At 43.1% G+C, this 14,029-nt stretch overlaps 4 non-coding genes across 4 annotated transcripts; all 4 read right to left on the reverse strand.

The window, feature by feature from the left end:
• Window positions 1–905: 905 nt before the first annotated feature.
• Window positions 906–978, reverse strand: trnav-aac. Its single transcript has one exon. It is a non-coding gene; the product is annotated as a tRNA-Val (tRNA).
• A 1,970-nt stretch (window positions 979–2,948) lies between these two features.
• Window positions 2,949–3,022, reverse strand: trnan-guu. The gene has a single exon. It is a non-coding gene; the product is annotated as a tRNA-Asn (tRNA).
• A 1,225-nt stretch (window positions 3,023–4,247) lies between these two features.
• trnae-uuc lies at window positions 4,248–4,319 on the reverse strand. Its single transcript has one exon. It is a non-coding gene; the product is annotated as a tRNA-Glu (tRNA).
• Window positions 4,320–5,424: 1,105 nt separating this feature from the next.
• Window positions 5,425–5,496, reverse strand: trnae-uuc. Its single transcript has one exon. It is a non-coding gene; the product is annotated as a tRNA-Glu (tRNA).
• Between the last annotated feature and the right edge of the window lie 8,533 nt (window positions 5,497–14,029).

The following is a 14,029-nucleotide window of genomic DNA, read 5'->3' on the forward strand; positions in this document are numbered from 1 at the left end:
GCTGCCTTTATTTCTAAAACTTTGTTTCCAGCAATCCAGACTGGGGAATAATTATGCAAATGCAGATGTAGGAATCTTGCACTTGCGACAAAGTGCAGGAGGAACTTAGCGGGTCAGGCAGCATCTGTGGAGGAATGGTCAGATAATGTTTTGGGTCGGTATCCTTCAGACTGGTGCTTTGCGGAGGGAAAACTGGAAAAGAGGTGGAGGTAGGAATAAACCTGACAAGTAATTGGTGGAATGTTTAAGAAGGAACTGCAGATGCGGGAAAATCGAAGGTAGACAAAAATGCTGGAGAAACTCAGCGGGTGAGGCAGCATCTATGTAGCGAAGGAAATAGGCAATGTTTCGGGTTGAAGCCCTTCTTCATTCGACCCCGGGGGGGGGGGGGATTGGCTCTTGGGTGATACGAGGCCCTGCAGATGCTGGAATTTTGAGCAAAACACAAAGTGTTGGAAGAACACTTTGAGGCAATGAATGGGTGATTAATTGGCTCGCGACAAAGGTTAGAGGTGAAAAAGAAACAAATGGGTGTCAAATAAGGCAAAAAGAGCAGAGAAACGAAAAGCCAGAAGGATGGATATGGGTGGGAGGGGATATAAAAGGGAAATTAGAGAATTGGTGATGGGAGGTGAGTATACGAAGGAGGGGAAAAGACCAGAATGATTGGTGTTGGGGGAGAAATTGTATTACCAGAGAATGGTACCTAATGATAACTTTCAGTTTTGTTAAGCTACCTTGGGATGTATTTGAATAAGATGAGAAAGTTTTTTCTGGCGTTTGTACAGTTATAAAAAAATCAGTTATAAAATCAGTGTACAGTTATAAAAAAATAAATGCTCCAAAAAAATATATAATTTTTAAATGAAGAGATCATCTTTTGAAATTGTTAAATGTTAAAAATCTGTTTCCGCCCGGTTTCGAACCGGGGACCTTTCGCGTGTTAGGCGAACGTGATAACCACTACACTACGGAAACAATGCTGTACAAATACTCTCCCATCTACTCCTAATATGATTGATACTGATTTTTAGTGTGATTATATATAGAAACATAGAAATTAGGTGCAGGAGTAGGCCATTCGGCCCTTCGAGCCTGCACCGCCATTCAATATGATCATGGCTGATCATCCAACTCAGTATCCCGTACCTGCCTTCTCTCCATACCCTCTGATCCCCTTAGCCACAAGGGCCACATCTAACTCCCTCTTAAATATAGCCAATGAACTGGCCTCGACTACCCTCTGTGGCAGGGAGTTCCAGAGATTCACCACTCTCTGTGTGAAAAAAGTTCTTCTCATCTCGGTTTTAAAGGATTTCCCCCTTATCCTTAAGCTGTGACCCCTTGTCCTGGACTTCCCCAACATCGGGAGCAATCTTCCTGCATCTAGCCTGTCCAACCCCTTAAGAATTTTGTAAGTTTCTATAAGATCCCCTCTCAATCTCCTAAATTCTAGAGAGTATAAACCAAGTCTATCCAGTCTTTCTTCATAAGACAGTCCTGACATCCCAGGAATCAGTCTGGTGAACCTTCTCTGCACTCCCTCTATGGCAATAATGTCCTTCCTCAGATTTGGAGACCAAAACTGTACGCAATACTCCAGGTGTGGTCTCACCAAGACCCTGTACAACTGCAGTAGAACCTCCCTGCTCCTATACTCAAATCCTTTTGCTATGAAAGCTAACATACCATTCGCTTTCTTCACTGCCTGCTGCACCTGCATGCCCACTTTCAATGACTGGTGTACCATGACACCCAGGTCTCGCTGCATCTCCCCTTTTCCTAGTCGGCCACCATTTAGATAATAGTCTGCTTTCCTGTTTTTGCCACCAAAATGGAGAACCTCACATTTATCCACATTATACTGCATCTGCCAAACATTTGCCCACTCACCCAGCCTATCCAAGTCACCTTGCAGTCTCCTAGCATCCTCCTCACAGCTAACACTGCCCCCCAGCTTAGTGTCATCCGCAAACTTGGAGATATTGCCTTCAATTCCCTCATCCAGATCATTAATATATATTGTAAATAGCTGGGGTCCCAGCACTGAGCCCTGCGGTACCCCACTAGTCACTGCCTGCCATTGTGAAAAGGACCCGTTTACTCCTACTCTTTGCTTCCTGTTTGCCAGCCAGTTCTCTATCCACATCAATACTGAACCCCCAATGCCGTGTGCTTTAAGTTTGTAAACTAATCTCTTATGTGGGACCTTGTCGAAAGCCTTCTGGAAGTCCAGATACACCACATCCACTGGTTCTCCCCTATCCACGCTACTAGTTACATCCTCGAAGAATTCTATAAGATTCGTCAGGCATGATTTACCTTTTGTAAATCCATGCTGACTTTGTCCAATGATTTCACCACTTTCCAAATGTGCTGCTATCCCAACTTAATAACTGACTCTAGCAGTTTCTCCACTACCGATGTTAGACTAACTGGTCTGTAATTCCCAGTTTTCTCTCTCCCTCCCTTCTTAAAAAGTGGGGTTACGTTTGCTACCCGCCAATCCTCAGGAACTACTCCAGAATCTAAAGAGTTTTGAAAGATTATTACTAATGCATCCACTATTTCTGGAGCTACTTCCTTAAGTACTCTGGGATGCAGCCTATCTGGCCCTGGGGATTTATCGGCCTTTAATCCATTTAATTTACCCAACACCACTTCCCGGCTAACCTGGATTTCACTCAATTCCTCCAACTCCTTTGACCCGCGGTCCCCTGCTATTTCCGGCAGATTATTTATGTCTTCCTTAGTGAAGACGGAACCAAAGTAGTTATTCAATTGGTCCGCCATATCCTTGTTCCCCATGATCAACTCACCAGTGGGATTTTCTACTTGAAATGTATCAGAGTTTACTCCAAGATTTTTAAACAAGTTCCTTTCTAGCATCCTCGGAATCACCAAAACGAATGTCGATAAAAGATAAAAGATAAAAGATAAACCCTATGCGTCCCTGGGTGGGCTCGAACCACCAACCTTTCGGTTAACAGCCGAACGCGCTAACCGATTGCGCCACAGAGACCAAGGCAAATACGTAATGCAGAGACAGGACTGACTAAGACATTTAATTGGAACTATCTGTGGGGGGGAGAATATTCAGTCTGAAGAAGGTTCTCAAGATATGCTGCCTGGCCTGCCCTGCTGAGTTACCCCTGTCTGGTTTTGTAACCAGCATCAACAGTTCCTTGCAAAGATTATAGAGGTTCCTTGTGCCTAGGCGGAAATTCAATGTACAACCTGGTGAGAGCGCTGTAAGGTTAAGTCACAAACCACCATCTTTAACAAACGATGCCCTCCGGATGCACCAGCACATGTTCATGAGATGCATTAACTGTAGCCTTGTCATTACATTGTAACCCAACACAACGAGTATAAATGCACCGGACACACTGCCTTCTCCTACATTCAGCCCGACCGTGCTGTGATGGTCAAATATTATTATAACATATTAGAATATAGCTAATAAATGAATACATAATCAAATACCACATCATACGTGCGTATATATAATATAGCATCGTATACATTTACGCGTGCTATATATAACATATATCGTGCATCTAAATATGTATTTACACATATTTATATATACGATATACATGTAACATATAAAGCACGTACTGTAAATATATATATACCCTACATCTATATATGTACGATATATTTGTAACATATAATACAAATTTACACCTGCGATATATATAAAGCACATACAATACATGTGTATATATATATCGTGCACATAAATATATATACGTCGTATATAACCCATATACCGTACATGTGTAACATACAATATTATATTATATACATTATCCATCATTATTTATATATTATAATATCACAATACATTATATAATGACAGAATTATATATTAATTATATGCTATATATGAATTATATATCATTAAATAAACAAGGGATTAAAGTTTTTTTGAACAAACTGAGACAATTCTTATATATCAATTTATATATGCGTGGATATATGTGTGTATGGTATACTTATATAATATAAATATATTACGACATAATATATAACTAATGTTAATCTCACTACAACAACATGACTGCACTGGATCTGTGCGACTCACTACAGAGCTCCCTCCTGGTCTAATGTGCAAGCTGCTGCTGAATCATTTCAATTTCAATCAAATAACATAAGAATGCCGCCGTGTTGCAATTGCAAACAAAAGAATAAAAGCAAATACATTTTCAACAGACGGAGATTTTTTTGGTAAAAACAGTCAATTCCCATACCGGGAGTCGAACCCGGGCCGCCTGGGTGAAAACCAGGAATCCTAACCGCTAGACCATATGGGAGATTGATGTTAAATGGTTCTCGAAACGCATTCATAAATTGTAATTATGGTCTTTTTTGTATAATTTGACGATTTTTTACAGCTAACTTTGTTTGTGCACACAGATTAGGATCCAAGGTGAGATCAACAACCTGAAGCATTTGCCTCTGTCTTTAGTCAGTAATCCAGAGCAAGTATTTGTTACACAGAGAGGTGGGTGCCTGAAACGTGCAGGCAGATACAATGGTGGCGTCTTTGGTGAGCACATGGATATGCAAGGAATGGAGGGATATGGATCGTGTGCAAGCAGAGATTAGTTTAACTCGGCATCAGCTTCGGCACAGACACGGAGATTAGTTTAACTTGGCATCATGTTTGGCACAGACATTGTGGGGCGAAGGGACTTTTCCTTTGCTGCACTGTTCTATGTTCCATATAATGAATGCCTTGGTATTTTCTCAAGAACCATAGAAGCCAGACAAGCCAATTAGAGTCATAGAATCATACAGCATGGAAACAGCCCTTTCGGCCAAAGATACCAGCATTCTTTTATGCTTACCTAACACTACTAATGTTGGACACTTCTAATCAAAGATCTTAGAGCAGAGATCTGCTCTGCTCTAAGATCTTTGCTTCTAATGGCTTCAGCCACACTTAATCAACTTCCTTTCTGCCCTCCTAAGGATTAATTTCACCCCATTAAGTTACCCTAGTAACATTGTGTTTTTTTTTTGTAAACCAACATAGTTCCTTGTGCTGACAATTAAGAGAGTCAAGAGTAAGTGTTTTATTATTTTGTCTTGCAGCAGCACAACAGAGATGTTGGCTCAATAGATAATATAGCAAACAAACAAAAAAGTTAAATAAATAAATGAAGCAATAAAGTGCAAAAACAAAACAAAGCTCCAAAAAACTCTTAATTTTTGATTTTGCAGAGGGATTTTGTGCTGATATTGTTTCTTCACAAAAACATGACAAATCCAATGAAGTTAAATAAACCCTAAACATCGATAGTGATCGTAATTGTCAGGAACAACAGTGAAGTGGCACAATTTAGTCTGAATCAGAAAGTAAGTCAATAAGAACAGAGAAAACTTATTTAAGCAGCAAGCTTAATAAAAAGTCACTTCCCATACCGGGAGTCGAACCCGGGCCGCCTGGGTGAAAACCAGGAATCCTAACCGCTAGACCATATGGGAGATGTTACAATCCGTTTCACGAAATGCCTTAATCAAATGAGGAAGTGCATGTACCAACATTTTGCGTTTGGTTGCTGTAAATTTCATCCATTTTATCTTCTAATAAAGTGGAGCGATTGCATTTTCTAATCTGACTCTAGAGGCACACCGTGTCGGGGTGGAGCATTTTAACAGGAGGGGAAAGAGAAGGCTTTCTGGAGAAAACTGAGTAACTGCAGGGGGTAGTTGCAGAAACAGTAATCAGGGACAGAATTAGCAGAAAAGCCAGCGTGGATTTTTTATAAGCAAATTATGGCCAAGGAACAATAGTGCTTTAAAAAAAAAATAAAGTCACGGAGAGGGTGGTTGCAAGAGGAACTAGATGCTGCCTGACCCCTGGATTGAAGTTCATGCAATCATATGGGGTGTAACTATATGGGGAAATTGGTGAAATGACAGAACGAAGTGGTGAAGTCACTGATTCTACACAACAATCAACTAATTTCCCTGAGGGGATCAATAAAGTATTTATTATTATTATTATTATTATTATTAATAGCTGAGTCTCACGTTGCGAGTTGACACGGGAGGTACCCCGAGTTAAAACTCGTGGTAATAACGTACGATTAACGTACGGAATTCGTGGACGCAACTTAGAGACTCGTGGCGCTAACGGCAGGTACTCGTAAAACTTGGCAGCTCTTGCAAAAAATCAAACATGTTTAAAATTTTCCACGAGTCAATTTTACTCTTGTGGTTAAGAGTAGGGGCAGAAGCTGATGGTGTGCAAGGTACGTCTTGTTCTTGGGGTGGCGGATGAGGGGGCGCAGCTCCGGCTGTGGGCGAACTGCCCCTTGTCGCCGTAGCGGCCCATCGGGGAGCGGGTTCCTCTGGAGTTGGAGCGGGGCTGGGCTGGAGTTGCTGTTGGCTGTGGGTCTCTGGGTTCTGCGTGCTTGCAGTGGGCCTGGTGGGCCTGGGGGTTGGTGTCCCGTTGGTCCTGACGTCTCCGGCCACCCCCCTGGGCAGGAGCTGAGACTGGGAACCGTACCACCCTTGCCCCCTCCCTCTGCAACTGCAAACAACCCCACTCTCCTGCTCACCTAACCCCCCCATCCCCCCCCCCCCCCCCACCTTTCCCACCCAACTCCAGTCCCGTCCCGACCCCCTGGGAAACTGAAGGGAGCGACTGTCCCGGGGCGACTGGCATAAGACTTACAACTTATATGTTGTAAGCGACAACTGATGGGGTGGAAGGTGAGGACAAAGGGAACTCTGCCCTTATTACAAGTAGGGGGGTGGGGAGTGAGAGCGGAGCTGCGGGATATAGAGGAGACCCTGGTGAGGGCCTCATCTATAATAGAATGAATGAATGAATGAATGAATGAATGAATGAATAAGTTTATTGGCCAAGTATTCACATACAAGGAATTTGCCTTGGTGCTCCCCCCGAAAGTGACAAAATGACATACAGTGACAGGAATGACACATAAAACATTAAACATTAATAATAAAACATTATTGATTAAACATATGAATTAAATAAAATACCAGAGCAAAAGGAGGCTACAGATTTTTGGTTATTGAGTAGAGTTATAAAAAAATAGAAGAGGGGAACCTCCGTTCCCCAAAGAATGAGGACATCTCCAATATCCTAGTCTGGAACACCAGATCCTGGGTGCAGACCATCTGTAATTCGTCCAACAACAGTGGTGTCATCGGCGAACTTGAAGACACTCTATGACTCAGACCCCACGTAAGCTTTACAATCTCACTGTTGCCAGAACTGACTGTTGTACATTAAGTTGGGTATTAGTCTCCTCTTTACAAAATATGAACATGTGCACTCGTTAAGCAACTGGACCATAACGAAAGACCAGTTTCACCCTCTTCACCCCTCTGCCAACAGGCAAGAGGTACAGAAGTGTGAAAACACATTCCTCCAGATTCAGTGTTTAAGAAAGAATTACAGATGCTGGAAAAATCTAAGGTAGATAAAAATACTGGAGAAACTCAGCGGGTGAGGCAGAATCTATGGAGAGAAGGAATAGGCGACATTTCGTCCTCATTCTTTAGGGAACGGGGGTTCCCTTCTATTATAGGTGAGGTCCTCACCAGGGTCTCCTCTATATCCCGCAGCTGTGCTCTTACTCCCCATCCCCCTACTTGTAACAAGGATAGAGTTCCCCTTGTCCTCACCTTCCTCCCTGTCAGCCGTCCACAACAACCTGGCTCTCAATATCAATAAAACCAATGAACTTTGGAAGAGGAAAGATGAGGACCCACAATCCTGTTTATATCAACGGGACGATGGTGGAGAGAGTCAAAAACTTCAAATTCCTGGGCGTGCATATTTCTGAAGACCTTTCCTGGACCCAGCACACTGATGCGATTATAAATAAAGCACATCAACGCCTCTACTTGTTGAGAAGATTACGGAGATTTGGTATGTCAGAGAGGATACTCTTGAACCTCTACAGGTGCCTGGTTCTTCTTCTTGTTCTTCTTGTTCTTCTTCTTGGTTTCTTGGTCCTCCAAAATATTCCAAATGGAATTTAAACTGGAGGTGGTGAAGGGAGGGCTTAAGCCAGAAAGGGTTATTGGGACGAAAAAGCTACTTTAAATTTAGTTGCATCTGGTTGGGTAACTATAGTTGGGTGGAGATTATTCCATGCTATAATTGGGGAAGAACTGGTAGTGAGGATATTGAGTGGTTGCATCCAGTGGCGGACTGGGTCTAAAAATATTGGTTGCCAGGAGACAAAGGGGGCCCACTTCATCAGGGGCCCACTTGCCATCGGGCAAGCTGACACCCTGACAACTGGTTGCATCATGGCCTGGTTCGTCAACATGAATGCCCAGGAGTGGAAAAGACTGCAAAAAGTTGTGAACATTGCCAAGTCCATCACCGGCTCTGACCTCCCCACCATCAAAGGGATTTATTGGAGTCGCTGCCTTACAAAGGCAGCCAGCATCATCAGAGACCCACACCATCCTGGCCACACGCTCATCTCACCCCTGCCATCGGGAAGAAGGTACAGGAGCCTGAAAACTGTAACTGTGTGTGTGTACATATAGATATATATATATGTGTGTGTGTATATACTGAATATATATGTACATGGCTCTGCATTCCTCGTTTATCATATTGTTTCAAGAGTTCAAGAGAGTTTTATTGTCATGTGTCCCTGATAGGACAATGAAATTCTTGGTTTGCTTTAGCACACCAGAACATAGTAGGCACGAGTTTACAGTGTACTATGTTTACATATTCTGTTGTGCTGCAGCAAGTAAGAATTTAATTCTGCTATCTGGGACACATGACAGTAAAACACTCTTGACTCTCTTGAGCCTTGAGATATGCAGCATAAAACAGGCTTAAGATGCACGGTTCAGGCCCTGACGATTGTCCCTATCTGCCCTAGTCTCACTCCCTCGCAATGAGTCATTGCACAAAGTATTAGAGTGATACAATGTGAAAACAGGCCATTTGGCTCAACTTGCCCACACTGGTCAACATATCCCAGCTACCCTAGTCCCACCTGCCTGCACTTGGTCCATATCCCACCAAACCTATCCTATCCATGTACCTGTCTAACTGTTTCTTATATGTTGGGATAGTCCCAGCCTCAACTACCTAATCTGGCAGTTTGTTCCATACACCCACCACCCTTTATATGAAAAAGCTACCCCTCAGATTCCTATTAAATCTTGTCCCCTTCACCTTGAATAGATCGGGTAACTGCAAGAGACTCTGTGCAGCTACCCAATCTATTCCTATCATGATTTTGTACACCTCTATAAGATCACCCCTCATCCTCCTGCGCTTCAAGGAATAGACCCAGCCTACTCAACCTCTCCCTGTAGCTCACACCCTCTAGTCCTGCCAACACCCTTGTAAATCTTCTCTGAACCCTTTCAAGTTTGACGATATCTTTTCTATAACGGTGCCCAGAACTGAACACAATAATCTAAATGTGGTCTCACCAACGTCTTATACAACTGCAACATGACCTCCCAACTTCTATACTCCATACTCTGACTGATGTAGGCCAATGTGCCAATTGTACAAGGAAAGGCATTTCAGTCATGATTACAATTCTGCACATATTTCAGTGCAAACAGTGTGAGAGTGATATCTAAACATAATCAATTTCTTCATGCAAAGAAAGCATTTCCGTTTGCTTTGAAATTCAGACTAATCTATGGTTGAGATAAGATATCTTTTCATCTTCCACTTCTATTACTTGATAGAAACTTTGTAACTGACCTGTATGCATTTCCCATGTGGTAGAAACTAGACATTTAGTTTCGTACAGAGCTACAGCTTTGAAACAGGCTGTTCGGCCCATCGAGTCCACGTCGACCTGTTCATACTAGCTCTGTGTTATCCCACTTTCTCATCCACTCCCCACACACTAGGGGTAATTTATAGAGGCCAATCATCCTACAAACCTTTTGGGAAGTGGGAGGATTCTTGATTCCCCTACCCTGGGTAAAAGACTCTGCACATTACCCTATCAATTCCTCTCATGATTTTATGCACATCTGCGGGGCGGCCCAGCCCGAGGCTGAGACGGTAACGGCACTCACGTGAGGGCGATCCGGCTCGGGGCTGGAACGGTGCTCCGGTGGCTGGGACGGTGTTCTGGCGGCGGTGGCCTGAGTCCGGGGTTCGGCCGCGGGCCAGCGGCTGCATCAGCAGGACTGGTGAGCAGCAGCTCCTACCACCCCGGGCCGCGGTGTTTGAGCTGCGGGACTGTTGTAACATCGCCCGGGTGGGGGGATCGCCTCAGCGCAGAAGGAGAAGAGGAGGGAAGAGACTGGAGACCTAAGACTTTTGCCTCCATCACAGTGAGGAGATGTTGGGTGGACTCACTGTGGTGGATGTTAATATGTGTTTATTGTTGTTTTTTATTGTATTGTATTGTATGTATGACTGCTTCAATTTCGTTCAGACTTCGGTCTGAATGACAATAAAGGCTATCTAATCTAATCTAATCTAATCTACAAAACCACCCCTCAGCCCTCTGCACTCCAGAGAATAAAGTCCTACAAATGTTCAATTCCCATACCGGGAGTCAAAACCGGGCCACCTGGGTGAAAACCAGGAATCCTAACCACTAGACCATATGGGAGATTGATAAAGCTGCTGCCTCACAGCATAAGGCACCATCCTTGTAAAATTTCATTACACTCGCAAACTTAACGACATCCTTCCTTTGGCAGAGTGACCAAAACAGAATATAATAATCCAAATGTGGCCTCATCAACATGTTGTGCAACTCTAACATAATGTCCCAACATCTATATTCAATACCTTAGCTGCAGAGCCGGATTTACAGTGGCTTGCAAAAGTTTTCATACCCCTTGAACTTTTCCACATTTTGTCAGGTTACAACCACAAACGTAAATGTATTTTATTGGGATTTTATGTGATAGACCAACACAAAGTGGTGCATAATTGTGAAGTGGAAGGAAAATGAAACATTGTTTTCAAATCTTTTTACAAATAAAAAACTGAAAAGTGTGGCATGCAAAAGTATTCAGCCCCCCTGAGTCAATACTTTGTAGAACCACCTTTCGCTGCAATTACAGCTGCAAGTCTTTTGGGGTATGTCCCTGCCAGCTTTGCACATCTAGAGACTGAAATTTTAGCCCATTCTTCTTTGCAAAATAGCTCAAGCTCAGTCAGATTGGATGGAGAGCATCTGTGAACAGCAATTTTCAAGTCTTGCCAGAGATTCTCAATTGGATTTAGGTCTGGACTTTGACTGGGCCATTCTAACACATGAATGTGCTTTGATCTAAACCATTCCATTGTAGCTCTGGCTGTATGTTTAGGGTCGTTGTCCTGCTGGAAGGTGAACCTCCGCCCCAGTCTCAAGTCTTTTGCAGATTCTAACAGGTTTTCTTCCAAGAATGCCCTGTATTTGGCTCCATCCATCTTCCCATCAACTCTGACCAGCTTCCCTGTCCCTGCTGAAGAAAAGCATCCCCACAGCATGATGGTGCCACCACCATGTTTCACAGTGGGGATGGTGTGTTCAGGGTGATGTGCAGTGTTAGTTTTCCGCCACACATAGCGTTTTGCATTTAGGCCAAAAACTTCAATTTTGGTCTCATCTGACCAGAGCACCTTCCTCCACATGTTTGCTGTGTCCCCCACATGGCTTGTGGCAAACTGCAAACGGGACTTCTTATGGCTTTTTTTCGACAATGGCTTTCTTCTTGCCACTCTTCCGTAAAGGCCCGATTTGTGGAGTGCACGACTAATAGTTGTCCTGTGGACAGATTCTCCCACCTGAGCTGTGGATCTCTGCAGCTCCTCCAGAGTTACCATGGGCCTCTTGGCTGCTTCTCTGATTAATGCTCTCCTTGCCCGGCCTGTCAGTTTAGGCGGACGGCCATGTCTTGGTAGGTTTGCAGTTGTGCCATACTCTTTCCATTTTCGGATGACGGATTGAACAGTGCTCCGTGAGATGTTCAAAGCTTGGGATATTTTTTTATAACCTAACCCTGCTTTAAACTTCTCCACAACTTTATCCCTGACCTGTCTGGTGTGTTCCTTGGGCTTCATGATGCTGTTTGTTCACTAATGTTCTCTAACAAACCTCTGAGGCCTTCACAGAACAGCTGTATTTATACTGAGATTAGATTACACACAAGTGGACTCTATTTACTAATTAGGTGACTTCTGAAGGCAATTGGTTGCACTGGATTTTAGGGGTATCAGAGTGACAAAGGGGGCTGAATACTTTTGCACGCCACACTTTTATTTTTTTTATTTGTAAAATAATTTGAAAACCATGTATCATTTTCCTTCCACTTTACAATTATGCACCACTTTGTGTTGGTCTATCACATAAAATCCCAATAAAATACATTTACGTTTGTGGTTGTAACGTGACAAAATGTGGAAAAGTTCAAGGGGTATGAATACTTTTGCAAGCCACTGTACCTATAGGCTTGGCCTAGGGCCTCAAAATCTAGGGGGCCTCCGGCCAAGGTGTATAATATTTTTGACACTGTCATAGGCCTTTCGTACATATGCTGTCACAACGCACTGCAGTCTCTGAACAACCCTTCAGTAATTTTCCTTGCCCTCCGTTTCAGAATAATACTGTTTTAAGCCGATAACTCGACACTAGCACTGGCAATAAATACATTTTTTAAAAGCGCAGCTTTCCAGCCCCTTATCTCATTGGCCACGCTCGGTTGCACATCGGTGTCAATCTGGTGGCACCGGGGTCCGGCAAACTTTCACATGTGCTCCAGTAAGCAGCGATGGCGGGTGCAGGAAATATCTCTGAATACTTGCAGGCTTCAAAAGTCAAAACTCAGGGGTAAGTAGGAAAGTGCAAAGATATTTGAACTAGGAAGTTGGCAAGGAGCAATGCTAGGGGTAGAGCTGATAGTCGTTGCTAGAAACCCACTGTGTAGTGCTGTGGCTGCCACTATCAGGTTCATAATAAAACTAAGCTTATTTGTAGCATATTTGTTAACAATAGGAAAAAGCATACTCGTTTTGTAAACAGTTTTTGGAAGCAGATTTGATTCAGATTTGATTCAGATTTTGCAATATAATTGTCAATAAGGAACAATTCTTTAAGAAATATTTCCCAAATATTATACAGACAAATAATAATAACATTTTATGTCCTTTAGAGAAGGAATTGCGGAATTTTAAACACCCGTTATCATTCTTGGCTTTACTCAAATTATTTAAAACACTCTTCCATTTTCCTCTAGTCATGGGGATAGGGGATTGGGAGGGGCCTCACAAGTGGAATATCCTAGGGCCTCTCTTCATCTAAACCCGTCACTGCCTAGCTGATGAAGGCCAATGTACTGAGAGCCTTCTTGACCACTCTATCTATCTGTGATGCCATTTTCAAGGAACTATGTACCTTAACACCTATATCCCTCTGCCGTACAACACTCCCCCGAGCCCTGCCGTTCACTGTGAAGGTCCTGCCCTGGTCTACTTTCCAAAACGCGACACCTCACACTTATCAGCATTAAACACCATTAACCATTCCTCAGACCACTTGTCCATCCTGCTGTAACTTTCAATAACCATTTTTGATACGTTAGAATTTTTTGTGAGTAAGTTAGATTTTAAAATCTTGAACAGCACTTGAATTGATCAGAACCTCCCCTGACGAAGAGATCCAGAAGTGTGAAGACACACACCTCCAGATTCAGAGATGGTTTCTTCCCAGCTGTTATCAACTGACTGAACCATCCTACCAACGTCTAAAGAGCAGTCCTGAGCTACTTTCTGCCTCATTGAAGGATCCTTGGACTATCTTTAATCGGACTTTACTGGACTATCTTGCAGTAAATGTTATTCTCTTTATCCCGTATCTGTACACTGTGGACGGCTCAATTGCAACCATGTATAGTCTTTCCGCTGACTGGTTAGCACGCAACAGAAGCTTTAGAAAGGAGATGAGGGGGAATTATTTCATCAGATGGTGGTGATTCTGTGAATTCATTGCCACGGATAGCTGTGGAGGCCGTCAATTGATGTTTTAAGGCGGAGATTGACAGA

Source organism: Amblyraja radiata, chromosome 6 (assembly GCF_010909765.2).
Source record: "Amblyraja radiata isolate CabotCenter1 chromosome 6, sAmbRad1.1.pri, whole genome shotgun sequence".
In the NCBI taxonomy this organism is placed as follows: Eukaryota; Metazoa; Chordata; class Chondrichthyes; order Rajiformes; family Rajidae; genus Amblyraja; species Amblyraja radiata.